The 15,260-nt window shown below is 43.6% G+C and overlaps 6 non-coding genes across 6 annotated transcripts; all 6 read right to left on the minus strand.

Moving 5' to 3' along the window:
* Nucleotides 1–1,178: 1,178 nt before the first annotated feature.
* Nucleotides 1,179–1,252, minus strand: trnat-cgu (transfer RNA threonine (anticodon CGU)). The gene has a single exon. It is a non-coding gene; the product is annotated as a tRNA-Thr (tRNA).
* Nucleotides 1,253–3,621: 2,369 nt separating this feature from the next.
* On the minus strand, nucleotides 3,622–3,711 carry trnar-ucu (transfer RNA arginine (anticodon UCU)). Its single transcript is given in 2 exon segments — nucleotides 3,622–3,657; nucleotides 3,675–3,711. It is a non-coding gene; the product is annotated as a tRNA-Arg (tRNA).
* Nucleotides 3,712–7,915: 4,204 nt separating this feature from the next.
* Nucleotides 7,916–8,005, minus strand: trnar-ucu (transfer RNA arginine (anticodon UCU)). The gene is given in 2 exon segments: nucleotides 7,916–7,951; nucleotides 7,969–8,005. It is a non-coding gene; the product is annotated as a tRNA-Arg (tRNA).
* A 236-nt stretch (nucleotides 8,006–8,241) lies between these two features.
* Nucleotides 8,242–8,315, minus strand: trnat-agu (transfer RNA threonine (anticodon AGU)). The gene has a single exon. It is a non-coding gene; the product is annotated as a tRNA-Thr (tRNA).
* A 2,321-nt stretch (nucleotides 8,316–10,636) lies between these two features.
* trnar-ucu (transfer RNA arginine (anticodon UCU)) lies at nucleotides 10,637–10,726 on the minus strand. Its single transcript is given in 2 exon segments — nucleotides 10,637–10,672; nucleotides 10,690–10,726. It is a non-coding gene; the product is annotated as a tRNA-Arg (tRNA).
* A 236-nt stretch (nucleotides 10,727–10,962) lies between these two features.
* On the minus strand, nucleotides 10,963–11,036 carry trnat-agu (transfer RNA threonine (anticodon AGU)). The gene has a single exon. It is a non-coding gene; the product is annotated as a tRNA-Thr (tRNA).
* Nucleotides 11,037–15,260: the final 4,224 nt, after the last annotated feature.

Here is a 15,260-nt window from a genome sequence, read left to right on the forward strand (position 1 = left end):
CCATTGCACCACAGAGCAAAGGTGAAGAAGCTGGTTCCTTGGCCAACCTTCCTATAAAATAACAGTAGTGCTGCTAATATTTGAATCAAACAATGAATTTCCTATGCATATGTAAATCCCAGTGGTCTGATGATTATTTGCAAGTCTAAGCACACACCAAAGCTCTGCATACTGTTAGTCATAGTCTGACGCCAATAAAAAAACGGGTTGATTTACTCATTGTAGCAGTTACTGATTAAAGATTACCCAAGGAAAAGGCACCGCTGGGATTCCAAGCCAGGCTCTCCTGTTTACTAGACAGGCGCTATAACCAACTAAGCCACAGCATCCTACCTGACTGGTCTTCTATATCAACACAATATAGCTTCAGGCAAACTCAAAAACATTCTCTTGCATACAAACTTCACACAGACAGCAAAAACAACTTCCCTGATTAGGAACCTCTGCATTTTCCAGAAACAAATAACATCAACTCTGAAAGCTTGTCTCAATTGCTTAAACCTATCATATACATGTACAGAGTACTAGACCTTGTCACACAGAATGTACACACAAAACATAGCATCTTTTGTTTACCCTTCAGGTTCCGTTTAAACATCTTTTAATGGATCAGCAAACATCATTCTGATTCAGAAAAGGCTAAAATCCAACATTTCAAACTGCTTCATCTCACTTTTCACAAATACATGCAGAATCTTCTGCAGCACAAATATGTTCCAAGACCCCAACATCAAACAGAATATTTCTGAAAGTTTGAAATTGCTATTAATTAGGTAAAAAGACTAGAGAAAATCTTGCAAATAACAGTACAAAAAGGTAGTAGACAGAGCTATAAAGAAGAGGAAACACTCTCGACTCTGGTGGGACTCGAACCCAAAACCTCTGAATTGCTCCAGCTATGCATCTAGAAGTCCAATGCCCTAACCATTGCCCCACAGAGCCCAGTTGAAGAGATTGGATCCTTGGCCAACCTTCCTATAACATAACAGTAGTGCTGCTAATATTTGAGGCAAATAATGAATTTAATATGCATATGTAAATCCCAGTGGTCTGATGATTATCTGCAAGTCTAAGCACACACCAAAGCTCTGCATACTGTTAGTCATAGTCTGATGCCAATAAAAAAAGAGTTGATTTACTCATTGCAGCAGTTACTGATTAAAGATTACCCAAGGAAAAGGCACCGCTGGGATTTGAACCCAGGACCTCCTGTTTACGAGACAGACGCTATAACCAACTAAGCCACGGCGCCCTACCTGACTAGTTTTCTATATCAATACAATTTAGCTTCAGGCAAACTCAAAAACATTCTCTTACACATAAACTTCACACAGACAGCAATTACAACTTCCCTGATTAGGAACCTCTGCATTTTCCAGAAACAAATAACATCAACTCTGAAAGCTTGTCTCAATTGCTTAAACCTATCATATACATGTACAGAGTACTAGACCTTGTCACACAGAATGTACACACAAAACTTAGCATCTTTTGTTTACCCTTCAGGTTCCGTTTTAACATCTTTTAATGGATAAGCAAACATCATTCTGATTCAGAAAAGGCTAAAATCCAACATTTCAAACTGCTTCATCTCACTTTTCACAAATACATGCAGAATCTTCTGCAGCACAAATATGTTCCAATACCCCAACATCAAACAGAATATTTCTGAAAGTTTGAAATTGCTATTAATTAGGTAAAAAGACTGGAGAAAATCTTGCAAATAAAAGTACAAAAAGGTAGTAGACAGAGCTATAAAGAAGAGGAAACACTCTCGACTCTGGTGGGATTCGAACCCACAACCTTTGAATTGCTCCAGCTATGCAGCTAGAAGGCCAATGCGCTATCCATTGCACCCCAGAGCCCAGGTGAAGAAACTGGTTCCTTGGCCAACCTTCCTATAAAATAACAGTAGTGCTGCTAATATTTGAGGCAAATAATGAATTTACTTTGCATATGTAAATCCCAGTGGTCTGATGATTATCTGCAAGTCTAAGCACACACCAAAGCTCTGCATACTGTTAGTCATAGTCTGACGCCAATAAAAAAAGAGTTGATTTACTCATTGTAGCAGTTACTGATTAAAGATTACCCAAGGAAAAGGCACCGTTGGGATTCGAACCCAGGACCTCCCGTTTACTAGACAGGCGCGAAAACCAACTAAGCCACGGCGCCCTACCTGACTGGTCTTCTATATCAATACAATATAGCTTCAGGCAAACTCAAAAACATTCTCTTCCATACAAACTTCACACAGACAGCAAAAACAACTTCCCTGATTAGGAACCTCTGCATTTTCCAGAAACAAATAACATCAACTCTGAAAGCTTGTCTCAATTGCTTAAACCTATCATATACATGTACATAGTACTAGACCTTGTCACACAGAATGTACACACAAAACTTAGCATCTTTTGTTTACCCTTCAGGTTCTGTTTAAACATCTTTTAATGGATCAGCAAACATCATTCTGATTCAGAAAAGGCTAAAATCCAACATTTCAAACTGCTTCATCTCACTTTTCACAAATACATGCAGAATCTTCTGCAGCACAAATATGTTCCAATACCCCAACATCAAACAGAATATTTCTGAAAGTTTGAAATTGCTATTAATTAGGTAAAAAGACTAGAGAAAATATTGCAAATAAAAGTACAAAAAGGTTGTAGGCAGGGCTATAAAGAAGAGGAAACACTCCTGACTCTGGTGGGACTCGAACCCACAACCGTTGCATTGCTTCAACTATGCATCTAAAAGTCCAATGCGCTATCCATTGCGCCACAGAGGCCAGGTGAAGAAACAGGTTCCTTGGCCAACCTTCCTATAAAATAACAGTAGTGCTGCTAATATTTGAGGCAAATAATGAATTTACTATGCATATGTAAATCCCAGCGGTCTGATGATTATCTGCAAGTCTAAGCACACACCAAAGCTCTGCATACTGTTAGTCATAGTCTGATTCCAATAAAAAAAGGGTTGATTTACTCATTGTAGCAGTTACTGATTAAAGATTACCCAAGGAAGAGGCACCGCTGGGATTTGAACCCATGATCTCCTGTTTACTAGACAGGCGGTACAACCAACTAAGCCACGGCACCCTAACCGACTGGTTTTCTATATCAACACAATATAGCTTCAGGCAAACTCAAAAACATTCTCTTGCATACAAACTTCACACAGACAGCAAAAACAACTTCCCTGATTAGGAACCTCTGCATTTTCCAGAAACAAATAACATCAACTCTGAAAGCTTGTCTCAATTGCTTAAACCTATCATATACATGTACAGAGTACTAGACCTTGTCACGCAGAATGTACACACAAAACTTAGCATCTTTTGTTTACCCTTCAGGTTCCGTTTAAACATCTTTTAATGGATCAGCAAACATCATTCTGATTCAGAAAAGGCTAAAATCCTACATTTCAAACTGCTTCATCTCACTTTTCACAAATACATGCAGAATCTTCTGCAGCACAAATATGTTCCAAGACCCCAACATCAAACAGAATATTTCTGAAAGTTTGAAATTGCTATTAATTAGGTAAAAAGACTAGAGAAAATCTTGCAAATAAAAGTACAAAAAGGTAGTAGACAGAGCTATAAAGAAGAGGAAACACTCTCGACTCTGGTGGGACTCGAACCCACAACCTTTGAATTGCTCCAGCTATTTATCTAGAAGTCCAATGCGCTATCCATTGCGCCACAGAGCCCAGGTGAAGAAACTGGTTCCTTGGCCAACCTTCCTATAAAATAACAGTAGTGCTGCTAATATTTGAGGCAAATAATAAATTTACTATGCATATGTAAATCCCAGTGGTCTGATGATTATCTGCAAGATTCCGGTTCCGGTCGGCGGCGCGTTAACACGCAGCGGCCACTCTTGGTCCGAGAAATGGTGCTTATTGTGTCATTGTTTGTGGATATTTACATCCATCTCTGCAAATATGTGCACCGGAACACCAGTGCACATATTCTACCACCGCCAGACCCTGCTTCAGTGGAGAAATCAGCCTAGAAACAATCTTCCGGACGAAGTTCTGCAGACGCTACAAGAGCTCAGCCTGCTACAAGACCCAGGCCTGCAGTCCGCGGCGTTTCCTGATGGCGGAGCCCGGCGGAAGTGTCATCGCAAGCGGTGCGAGCGAAAGCGGAAGCGCGGTAAGAGAGCCGGGGTTCGCGCAAGGCTAAAGGCTAGCCCTAGCCGCCCGGCTATACCATCGCTATTCCTCGCAAACGTCTGCTCCCTCGACAATAAACTGGACTGCATTCGACTCCAGCGAGCGACCCAGCGAGAGTTCAGAGACTGCTGTGCTTTAGTCTTTGTGGAATCGTGGCTCAGCGACAGTATTCCAGACAGCGCCATTTAGCTAGACGGGCTAGCCTCGTTCAGAGCGGACAGGAGCGCGGCTCTGTCCGGGAAGACCCGCGGTGGAGGCGTGTGTGTTTACATCAACACGGAATGGTGTAACAACGCTGTGACTGTCGCCAAGCACTGCTCTCCACTGGTGGAGTTCATCGTAGTCAAGTGCAGACCTTTTTATTTAGTACGGGAGTTCTCCGCCGTGCTGATAGCCGCCGTATACATACCGCCTAGCGCTAGCGCTAATGCTATAATGCTAAGGAGGCACTGTGGGAACTGCACGGGGGCATCAGCGATCTGCAGACCAAACATCCAGACGGGCTGTTCATTGTCGCCGGAGATTTCAACCATGCAAATCTCCAGTCAGTCCTCCCTAAATTCCATCAACATGTGGACTTTGCCACGAGAGGAGCGAACGCGCTGGACCTTGTTTACACAAACATCCCCAGCGCGTACCGGGCCGAGCCCCGCCCCCACCTCGCGTTCTCGGACCACATGTCTGTGTATCTGACTCCAGCTTACACACCCCTCATCAGACGCTCCAGACCAGTTCAGAAGCAGGTGAGAACCTGGCCGGCAGGAGCCATCTCTGCCCTTCAGGACTGTTTTGAGTGCACTGCATGGGACATGTTTAGGGAGGCTGCGACTGAAGGCGACTCTGTTAACTTGGAGGAGTACACAGCATCAGTCACTGGCTACATCAGTAAGTGTATTGATGATGTCACTGTCTCCAAGACCATCACCACACGCCCAAATCAGAAGCCGTGGATGACTCCTGAGGTGCGTGCGCTACTGAGGACCCGCGACTCGGCCTTCAGAGTGGGTGACAAGGCGGCCCTGAGGAAAGCAAGAGCCAAATTGTCACGAGCCATCCGAGAGGCAAAGCGCGCACACGCCCAGAGAATCCACAGCCACTTTAAGGACACCGGTGACACACGGCGCATGTGGCAGGGCATCCAGGAAATCACAAACTACAGGACAATGCCACCGTCCTGTGACAGTGATGCCTTCCTCCCAGATGCCCTGAACGACTTTTATGCACGGTTTGAGGCACAGAACAACACGTTGGTGAGAAAGACCACACCCAAGCCGGACGAGCAGGTGTTGTGCCTGACTGCAGTGGACGTGAGGAAAACTCTGCGCAGAGTCAACCCACGAAAAGCTGCAGGACCAGACAACATCCCCGGCAGAGTGCTCAGAGAGTGTGCAGACCAGCTGACAGATGTTCTCACGGACATCTTCAACGTCTCCCTGCGCAGCTCCACTGTCCCAACGTGCCTCAAGACCACCACCATCGTCCCCGTGCCGAAGAAGTCCACGGTGTCCTGCCTCAATGACTACCGTCCCGTAGCTCTCACGCCCATCATCATGAAGTGCTTCGAGAGGTTAGTCATGAGGAACATCAAGAACCAACTGCCCTCTTCATTGGACCCTCTGCAATTTGCATATCGTCCCAACCGCTCCACGGACGATGCCATCACCACCACCCTTCATCTCTCCCTTACCCACCTGGAGAAGGACACCTACGTCAGAATGCTGTTCATAGACTTCAGTTCAGCATTCAACACCATCATCCCACAGAACCTCACGAGGAAGTTAAGCCTGCTGGGCCTCAACACCCCCCTCTGCAACTGGATCCTGGACTTCCTGACAGGAAGGCCCCAGTTAGTCCGGTTCGGGGACAGCAGCTCCAGCACCATCACCATGAACACTGGGGCACCTCAGGGCAGTGTACTGAGTCCTCTGCTGTTCACCCTGCTGACTCATGACTGTGTTGCGAAACACAGTTCTAACAGCATCATAAAGTTCGCCGATGATACAACTGTGCTGGGTCTCATCAGCAAAGGCGACGAGTCAGCATACAGAGAGGAGGTGCAGCAGCTGACAGACTGGTGTACAGTCAACAACCTTCACTGGAATGTAGAGAAGACCAAGGAAATGGTTGTTGACTTCAGGAAATCAAGACCGGACCACTCTCCGCTTAACATCAACGGCTCCTCTGTGGAGATCGTTAAGAGCACCAAGTTCCTTGGTGTCCACCTAGCGGAGAACCTCACCTGGTCCCTGAACACCAGCTCTACAGCCAAGAAAGCCCAACAGCGTCTCTACTTCCTCCGGAAGCTGAGAAAGGCCCGTCTCCCTCCACCCATCCTCACCCTCTTCTATAGGGGAACCATAGAGAGCATCCTAAGCAGCTGCATCACTGCCTGGTTTGGGACCTGCACAGCCTCTGACCGCAAGTCCCTCCAACGCATTGTGAGGACAGCTGAGAAGATCATCGGAGTCTCTCTCCCCTCCGTCATGGACATTTACACCACCCGCTGCATCCGCAAAGCAACCAGCATTGTGGATGACTCCACCCACCCTTCACACAGTCTGTTCTCCCTCCTGCCATCAGGAAGAAGGTACCGCAGCATCCGGTCCAACACGACCAGACTCTGCAACAGCTTCTTCCCCCAAGCCATCAGACTCCTCAACACAACTCAACTCCTGAACTGATATCTTACACTCTCCCTCTCTCTCTCTCTCTCTCCCTCTCTCTCTCTTTCCAACCATTTATCCCAGATAACATGGGAAGCATTTTTTGCACAAGCATTTGCACTGATAACTTTACTACCTCACTGGACTCTATTTATCGCACATTGCACAACTTGCACACTACAGTCATTATTTATTATCCTCTGTCTGTACTGTGTTGTCTGTCCGCACTTGTTTGTTTGTGTTGCACTTGTGTCTTGTATGCACTGTCTATGTTGCACCATGGTCCTGGAGGAACGTTGTTTCGTTTCACTGTGTACTCTGTATGTAGTTGAAATGACAATAAACCCACTTGACTTGACTTGAAAGTCTAAGCACACACCAAAGCTCTGCATACTGTTAGTCATAGTCTGACGCCAATAAAAAAAGGGTTGATTTACTCATTGTAGCAGTTACTGATTAAAGATTACCCAAGGAAAAGGCACCGCTGGGATTCCAAGCCAGGATCTCCTGTTTACTAGACAGGCGCTATAACCAACTAAGCCACAGCACCCTACCTGACTGCTTTTCTATATCAACACAATATAGCTTCAGGCAAACTCAAAAACATTCTCTTGCATACAAACTTCACATAGACAGCAAAAACAACTTCCCTGATTAGGAACCTCTGCATTTTCCAGAAACAAATAACATCAACTCTGAAAGCTTGTCTCAATTGCTTAAACCTATCATATACATGTACAGAGTACTAGACCTTGTCACGCAGAATGTACACACAAAACTTAGCATCTTTTGTTTACCCTTCAGGTTCTGTTTAAACATCTTTTAATGGATCAGCAAACATCATTCTGATTCAGAAAAGGCTAAAATCCTACATTTCAAACTGCTTCATCTCACTTTTCACAAATACATGCAGAATCTTCTGCAGCACAAATATGTTCCAATACCCCAACATCAAACAGAATATTTCTGAAAGTTTGAAATTGCTATTAATTAGGTAAAAAGACTAGAGAAAATCTTGCAAATAAAAGTACAAAAAGGTAGTAGACAGAGCTATAAAGAAGAGGAAACACTCTTAACTCTGGTGGGACTCGATCCCACAACCTTTGAATTGCTCCAGCTATTTATCTAGAAGTCCAACGCGCTATCCATTGCGCCACAGAGCCCAGGTGAAAAAACGGGTTCCTTGGCCAACCTTCCTATAAAATAACAGTAGTGCTGCTAATATTTGAGGCAAATAATAAATTTACTATGCATATGTAAATCCCAGTGGTCTGATGATTATCTGCAAGTCTAAGCACACACCAAAGCTCTGCATACTGTTAGTTATAGTCTGACGCCAATAAAAAAAGGGTTGATTTACTCATTGTAGCAGTTACTGATTAAAGATTACCCAAGGAAAAGGCACCGCTGGGATTCGAACCCAGGATCTCCTGTTTACTAGACAGGCGCTATAACCAACTAAGCCACGGCACCCTACATGACTGGTTTTCTATATCAATACAATGTAGCTTCAGGCAAACTCAAAAACATTCTCTTGCATACAAACTTTACACAGACAGCAAAAACAACTTCCCTGATTAGGAACCTCTGCATTTTCCAGAAACAAATAACACTCAACTCTGAAAGCTTGTCTCAATTGCTTAAACCTATCATATACATGTACAGAGTACTAGACCTTGTCACGCAGAATGTACACACAAAACTTAGCATCTTTTGTTTACCCTTCAGGTTCCGTTTAAACATCTTTTAATGGATCAGCAAACATCATTCTGATTCAGAAAAGGCTAAAATCCTACATTTCAAACTGCTTCATCTCACTTTTCACAAATACATGCAGAATCTTCTGCAGCACAAATATGTTCCAATACCCCAACATCAAACAGAATATTTCTGAAAGTTTGAAATTGCTATTAATTAGGTAAAAAGACTAGAGAAAATCTTGCAAATAAAAGTACAAAAAGGTAGTAGACAGAGCTATAAAGAAGAGGAAACACTCTCGACTCTGGTGGGACTCAATCCCACAACCTTTGAATTGCTCCAGCTATTTATCTAGAAATCCAATGCGCTATCCATTGCGCCACAGAGCCCAGACGAAGAATTTGGTTCCTTGGCCAACCTTCCTATAAAATAACAGTAGTGCTGCTAATATTTGAGGCAAATAATAAATTTACTATGCATATGTAAATCCCAGTGGTCTGATGATTATCTGCAAGTCAAAGCACACACCAAAGCTCTGCATACTGTTAGTCATAGTCTGACGCCAATAAAAAAAGGGTTGATTTACTCATTGTAGCAGTTACTGATTAAAGATTACCCAAGGAAAAGGCACCGCTGGGATTCCAAGCCAGGATCTCCTGTTTACTAGACAGGCGCTATAACCAACTAAGCCACAGCACCCTACCTGACTGCTTTTCTATATCAACACAATATAGCTTCAGGCAAACTCAAAAACATTCTCTTGCATACAAACTTCACATAGACAGCAAAAACAACTTCCCTGATTAGGAACCTCTGCATTTTCCAGAAACAAATAACATCAACTCTGAAAGCTTGTCACGCAGAATGTACACACAAAACTTAGCATCTTTTGTTTACCCTTCAGGTTCCGTTTAAACATCTTTTAATGGATCAGTAAACATCATTCTGATTCAGAAAAGCCTAAAATCCTACATTTCAAACTGCTTCATCTCACTTTTCACAAATACATGCAGAATCTTCTGCAGCACAAATATGTTCCAATACCCCAACATCAAACAGAATATTTCTGAAAGTTTGAAATTGCTATTAATTAGGTAAAAAGACTAGAGAAAATCTTGCAAATAAAAGTACAAAAAGGTAGTAGACAGAGCTATAAAGAAGAGGAAACACTCTCGACTCTGGGGGGACTCGAACCCACAACCTTTGAACGGCTCCAGCTATTTATCTAGAAGTCCAATGAGCTATCCATTGCTCCACAGAGCCCAGGTGAAGAAACTGGTTCCTTGACCAACCTTCCTATAAAATAACAGTAGTGCTGCTAATATTTGAGGCAAATAATAAATTTACTATGCATATGTAAATCCCAGTGGTCTGATGATTATCTGCAAGTCTAAGCACACACCAAAGCTCTGCATACTGTTAGTCATAGTCTGACGCCAATAAAAAAAGGGTTGATTTACTCATTGTAGCAGTTACTGATTAAAGATTACCCAAGGAAAAGGCACCGCTGGGATTCGAACCCAGGATCTCCTGTTTACTAGACAGGCCCTATAACCAACTAAGCCACGGCACCCTACCTGACTGGTCTTCTATATCAACACAATATAGCTTCAGGCAAACTCAAAAACATTCTCTTGCATACAAACTTTACACAGACAGCAAAAACAACTTCCCTGATTAGGAACCTCTGCATTTTCCAGAAACAAATAACATCAACTCTGAAAGCTTGTCTCAATTGCTTAAACCTATCATATACATGTACAGAGTACTAGACCTTGTCACGCAGAATGTACACACAAAACTTAGCATCTTTTGTTTACCCTTCAGGTTCTGTTTAAACATCTTTTAATGGATCAGCAAACATCATTCTGATTCAGAAAAGGCTAAAATCCTACATTTCAAACTGCTTCATCTCACTTTTCACAAATACATGCAGAATCTTCTGCAGCACAAATATGTTCCAATACCCCAACATCAAACAGAATATTTCTGAAAGTTTGAAATTGCTATTAATTAGGTAAAAAGACTAGAGAAAATCTTGCAAATAAAAGTACAAAAAGGTAGTAGACAGAGCTATAAAGAAGAGGAAACACTCTTAACTCTGGTGGGACTCGATCCCACAACCTTTGAATTGCTCCAGCTATTTATCTAGAAGTCCAACGCGCTATCCATTGCGCCACAGAGCCCAGGTGAAAAAACGGGTTCCTTGGCCAACCTTCCTATAAAATAACAGTAGTGCTGCTAATATTTGAGGCAAATAATAAATTTACTATGCATATGTAAATCCCAGTGGTCTGATGATTATCTGCAAGTCTAAGCACACACCAAAGCTCTGCATACTGTTAGTCATAGTCTGACGCCAATAAAAAAAGGGTTGATTTACTCATTGTAGCAGTTACTGATTAAAGATTACCCAAGGAAAAGGCACCGCTGGGATTCGAACCCAGGATCTCCTGTTTACTAGACAGGCGCTATAACCAACTAAGCCACGGCACCCTACATGACTGGTTTTCTATATCAATACAATGTAGCTTCAGGCAAACTCAAAAACATTCTCTTGCATACAAACTTTACACAGACAGCAAAAACAACTTCCCTGATTAGGAACCTCTGCATTTTCCAGAAACAAATAACACTCAACTCTGAAAGCTTGTCTCAATTGCTTAAACCTATCATATACATGTACAGAGTACTAGACCTTGTCACGCAGAATGTACACACAAAACTTAGCATCTTTTGTTTACCCTTCAGGTTCCGTTTAAACATCTTTTAATGGATCAGCAAACATCATTCTGATTCAGAAAAGGCTAAAATCCTACATTTCAAACTGCTTCATCTCACTTTTCACAAATACATGCAGAATCTTCTGCAGCACAAATATGTTCCAATACCCCAACATCAAACAGAATATTTCTGAAAGTTTGAAATTGCTATTAATTAAGTAAAAAGACTAGAGAAAATCTTGCAAATAAAAGTACAAAAAGGTAGTAGACAGAGCTATAAAGAAGAGGAAACACTCTCGACTCTGGTGGGACTCAATCCCACAACCTTTGAATTGCTCCAGCTATTTATCTAGAAATCCAATGCGCTATCCATTGCGCCACAGAGCCCAGGCGAAGAAGTTGGTTCCTTGGCCAACCTTCCTATAAAATAACAGTAGTGCTGCTAATATTTGAGGCAAATAATAAATTTACTATGCATATGTAAATCCCAGTGGTCTGATGATTATCTGCAAGTCAAAGCACACACCAAAGCTCTGCATACTGTTAGTCATAGTCTGACGCCAATAAAAAAAGGGTTGATTTACTCATTGTAGCAGTTACTGATTAAAGATTACCCAAGGAAAAGGCACCGCTGGGATTCCAAGCCAGGATCTCCTGTTTACTAGACAGGCGCTTGTTGTGTTGACTTGTCGTTCAGAGTCAGACATTAACCACACACGATTATGGAACAGAGAGCTTACTATTTTGTTCATTCTTCCCCTCCTTTCCTCTCTTCTTTCTCTTACCTCAAACAGTCCACTAGTGCCCCCCAGTGTCCTAAATCCGTAACAACGAATTTGTTTAATATATGCATTAAACACATTGCATATGGACACAACATCTTCCCTCTTGAACAAAGAATACCTTCTTGTAACTCAGAAGAACCTGACAGTATTATTAATGTAACAGTAACACTTTAACTAAAACCTGAATATTGTAAATCACATTTTATGATCATTCCATAACAAAATCTTTAGTCCAGCTAGGTGCATTTCTTATTCTGACAGGTCTGGACTGGCTAACCGAGTCAGAGTTAGTTATTTGGTCAGTCCCTGTATCAGTACAGTCCATTGCCCTATCAGAATCCACATCTGTGCTCAAGTTGGGAAGTACGGACAGATGTGAGGAGTTCCAGGTTCTTCCATCATCCAACAAGTATGTATCCGGTCCTTTCTTTGTCACGATAGTTCTAGGTTGAGAAAACTTCAGTTCTCCTTTCTTCACTTTCCATGGTTTCCTCACCCTCACTTTGTCACCAGGCCGGAAGTTGGAAGACTTGGCATGTCTTTGCTGATCGGTGTACGCTTTCATTTTCTGTTGTTTACTCCCCACTCTTTCTCGCATCGCTTTCTTCTCTGTTAGTGGGGCAGGCATATCGATCACCTGTAGATTTGTTCTCATTCGCCGGCCATGGAGCAGTTCTGATGGGGATACTCCAGTGGTTGAATGAGGAGTTGCTCTGTAGTCCCTCAGGTAAGTTCTCAGGAATGACTTCCAGGGTTCTCCTTGAATGGAGGCAGTCTGTAAGCAGTCCTTAACGCTTCTGTTGAATCTCTCAACTTCTCCATTAGCTCTTGGGTAGTACACTGAAGATCTCAGGTGTTGTATTCCACTCTCTTTGAGAAAGTCAGCAAACTCAGCAGAGAGAAATTGAGGACCATTGTCACTTATCAGCGTCTTTGGGATTCCTTCTCGAGAGAAAAGGGCAGTCAGGAACTGTATAATAGTAGCTGTGTCAACGCGGTGAGCAAACGCTACTTCAGGCCATTTACTAAAGTAATCTACCAGTGATATGGCAAATCTACAATCAGGAGGAGCTTTCTCAAATGGGCCTATGATGTCTACGGACACCTTTTCCCAAGCAGCAGCTGGTAGGGGAACTGGTTGCAGTGGAGCATCATGGGTGACAGTTGTCTTGTCATTCTGTTGGCAGGTTGAGCAGTTCTTAATGCATATTTCTATCTGAGAGTCCATTTTGGGCCACCAGTACAACTCTCTAAGGCGTTGTTTGGTACGCACAATACCCTGGTGGGTTTCATGGGCTAGCACAATGAGTCTTTTCTGCAATGACTCTGGCACAAGTAATCTGTGAGACCCTCTGACTATGCATTCATTCATGACAGCAAGTTCATGGCGAATTGTAAAGTATGGCTGTATGTTAAGATCGAGTGTAGACTTCCGTGATGGCCAGCCTCTCTGTATCTGTGCACGGAGTTTAGTGAGCACTGGACAGTCATTACATTCTGAACGGAAGTCTTCCTCAGACACAGCACTCAGGTCAGTGAGTATGGCAGCCACTGACTCAATCTCTTCTGCGTATGCAGTGTCAGTTTCAGGCAGTGGGAGTCTCGACAGGCAGTCAGCAACATGGTTCAGGGACCCTGTTCTGTATTCAACGTCGTAGTCAAACTCTAGGAGACGAGCAGACCATCGGGTAATGCGGAGACCAGCACGGTTATTGCCTTTGGTAGTCAGCAGCGTGGTAAGTGCTTGGTGATCAGTGCGTAACAGGAATCTCCTTCCCCACAGCCATGTCCGCCATTTCTCGGCAGCCCAGATGCAAGCTAGCGCTTCCTTCTCGACTATAGAGTATTTCCTCTCTGCCTCAGAAAGACTGCGAGATGCAAAAGCAACAGTCTGCTCTGCCCCGTTACTGTCCATCTGAGTCAAGACTGCACCTACCCCATAGTCTGAGGCATCTGTTGAAACAATGGTTGACTTACTGGGGTCAAACATCACCAGTGCAGTGCTATGCACAATCAACTGCTTGACTTGCTTAAATGCTGCTTGAGCTGTCTTGTTCCAGTGAAATGAACAATCTTTTCAAAGAAGAGCTCTCATGGGCTCAACGACAGTTGCGTAATTTGGCACAAACTTGCTGTACCATGCACTCAGGCCAAGGAAAGAGCGCAAGGTTGCAGGATCGGAAGGGGACGGTGCATTCAGAATAGCAGCAACGTGAGAGTCATCTGGCAGCAGACCCTCTGGTCCAATCTTTTGACCAAGGAAGCTTAGTGTGGTTTGCCGGAGTTGGCATTTGTTAACATTGAGCTTCAGTCCAGCATCGTTGATTTTGCGCAACACCGCACTCAGGTTGGCGTCATGCTCCGCCTCTGACGATCCATATGTAATGACGTCATCAAGGTAGCATTGCACCCCCTTCATGCCACTGAGAATCTGCATCATCATCTTTTGGAAAGCTGCTGGGGCTGAACACAGTCCATATGGGACTCTGCAGTACCGGTACAGTCCTTCATGTGTAATGAAAGCAGTGAGCCCCCTACTCTCTTCATGCAGCGTCAGTTGATGGTAAGCAGATTTCAAATCCAGAGTTGAGAAAATCACGGCGCCACGCAGTTCTGACAGAATGTCCTCAATCAGTGGCAATGGATGGCTATCCCTAATCACAGCCTTGTTAAGTTCCCTCAGGTCAACACACATGCGTATGCCACCAGTTCTCTTTTTTGGTGACCACAATTGGAGAGACCCATTCAGACGCATCAATTTTCTCAATTATGCCGTGTTTTTCCAGGTCCTTGAGTTCCTCGGAGACAGCATCGCGAACTGAGAGAGGTAAGTGTCGGAGGTTCTGTCGTACAGGCTTCACATCAGGCCGGAGCTTCACTTTGTGCACGAAGTTTCTCGCACATCCGAACGTGGCAGGTGACCCACCATCATGTTCAAAGTGAGTAGATGGAGCTTTGGCTTGGTGGAGCGTTGCACAGATTTCCGACGCCTGTGTTAGTAACTGTCCTCCTTTAATCTGCAGCTGGAGAGCAGTAACCAGGTCCATGCCCAGTACAGGTGTCCCTGTCTTCACTATGTAAAAGTCAGTAGAGGCAGTACTACCATTGTGAGTAACGTCAGCTCTAAGACATCCTATCACATTCAGTTTTTCCTTAGAATACGTCACAAGCTGCACTTTTGGATTATGCAGTTTAACTGAGCTAAAATTAGC

Source organism: Salminus brasiliensis, chromosome 4, assembly GCF_030463535.1.
Source record: "Salminus brasiliensis chromosome 4, fSalBra1.hap2, whole genome shotgun sequence".
NCBI classification, from domain to species: Eukaryota; Metazoa; Chordata; class Actinopteri; order Characiformes; family Bryconidae; genus Salminus; species Salminus brasiliensis.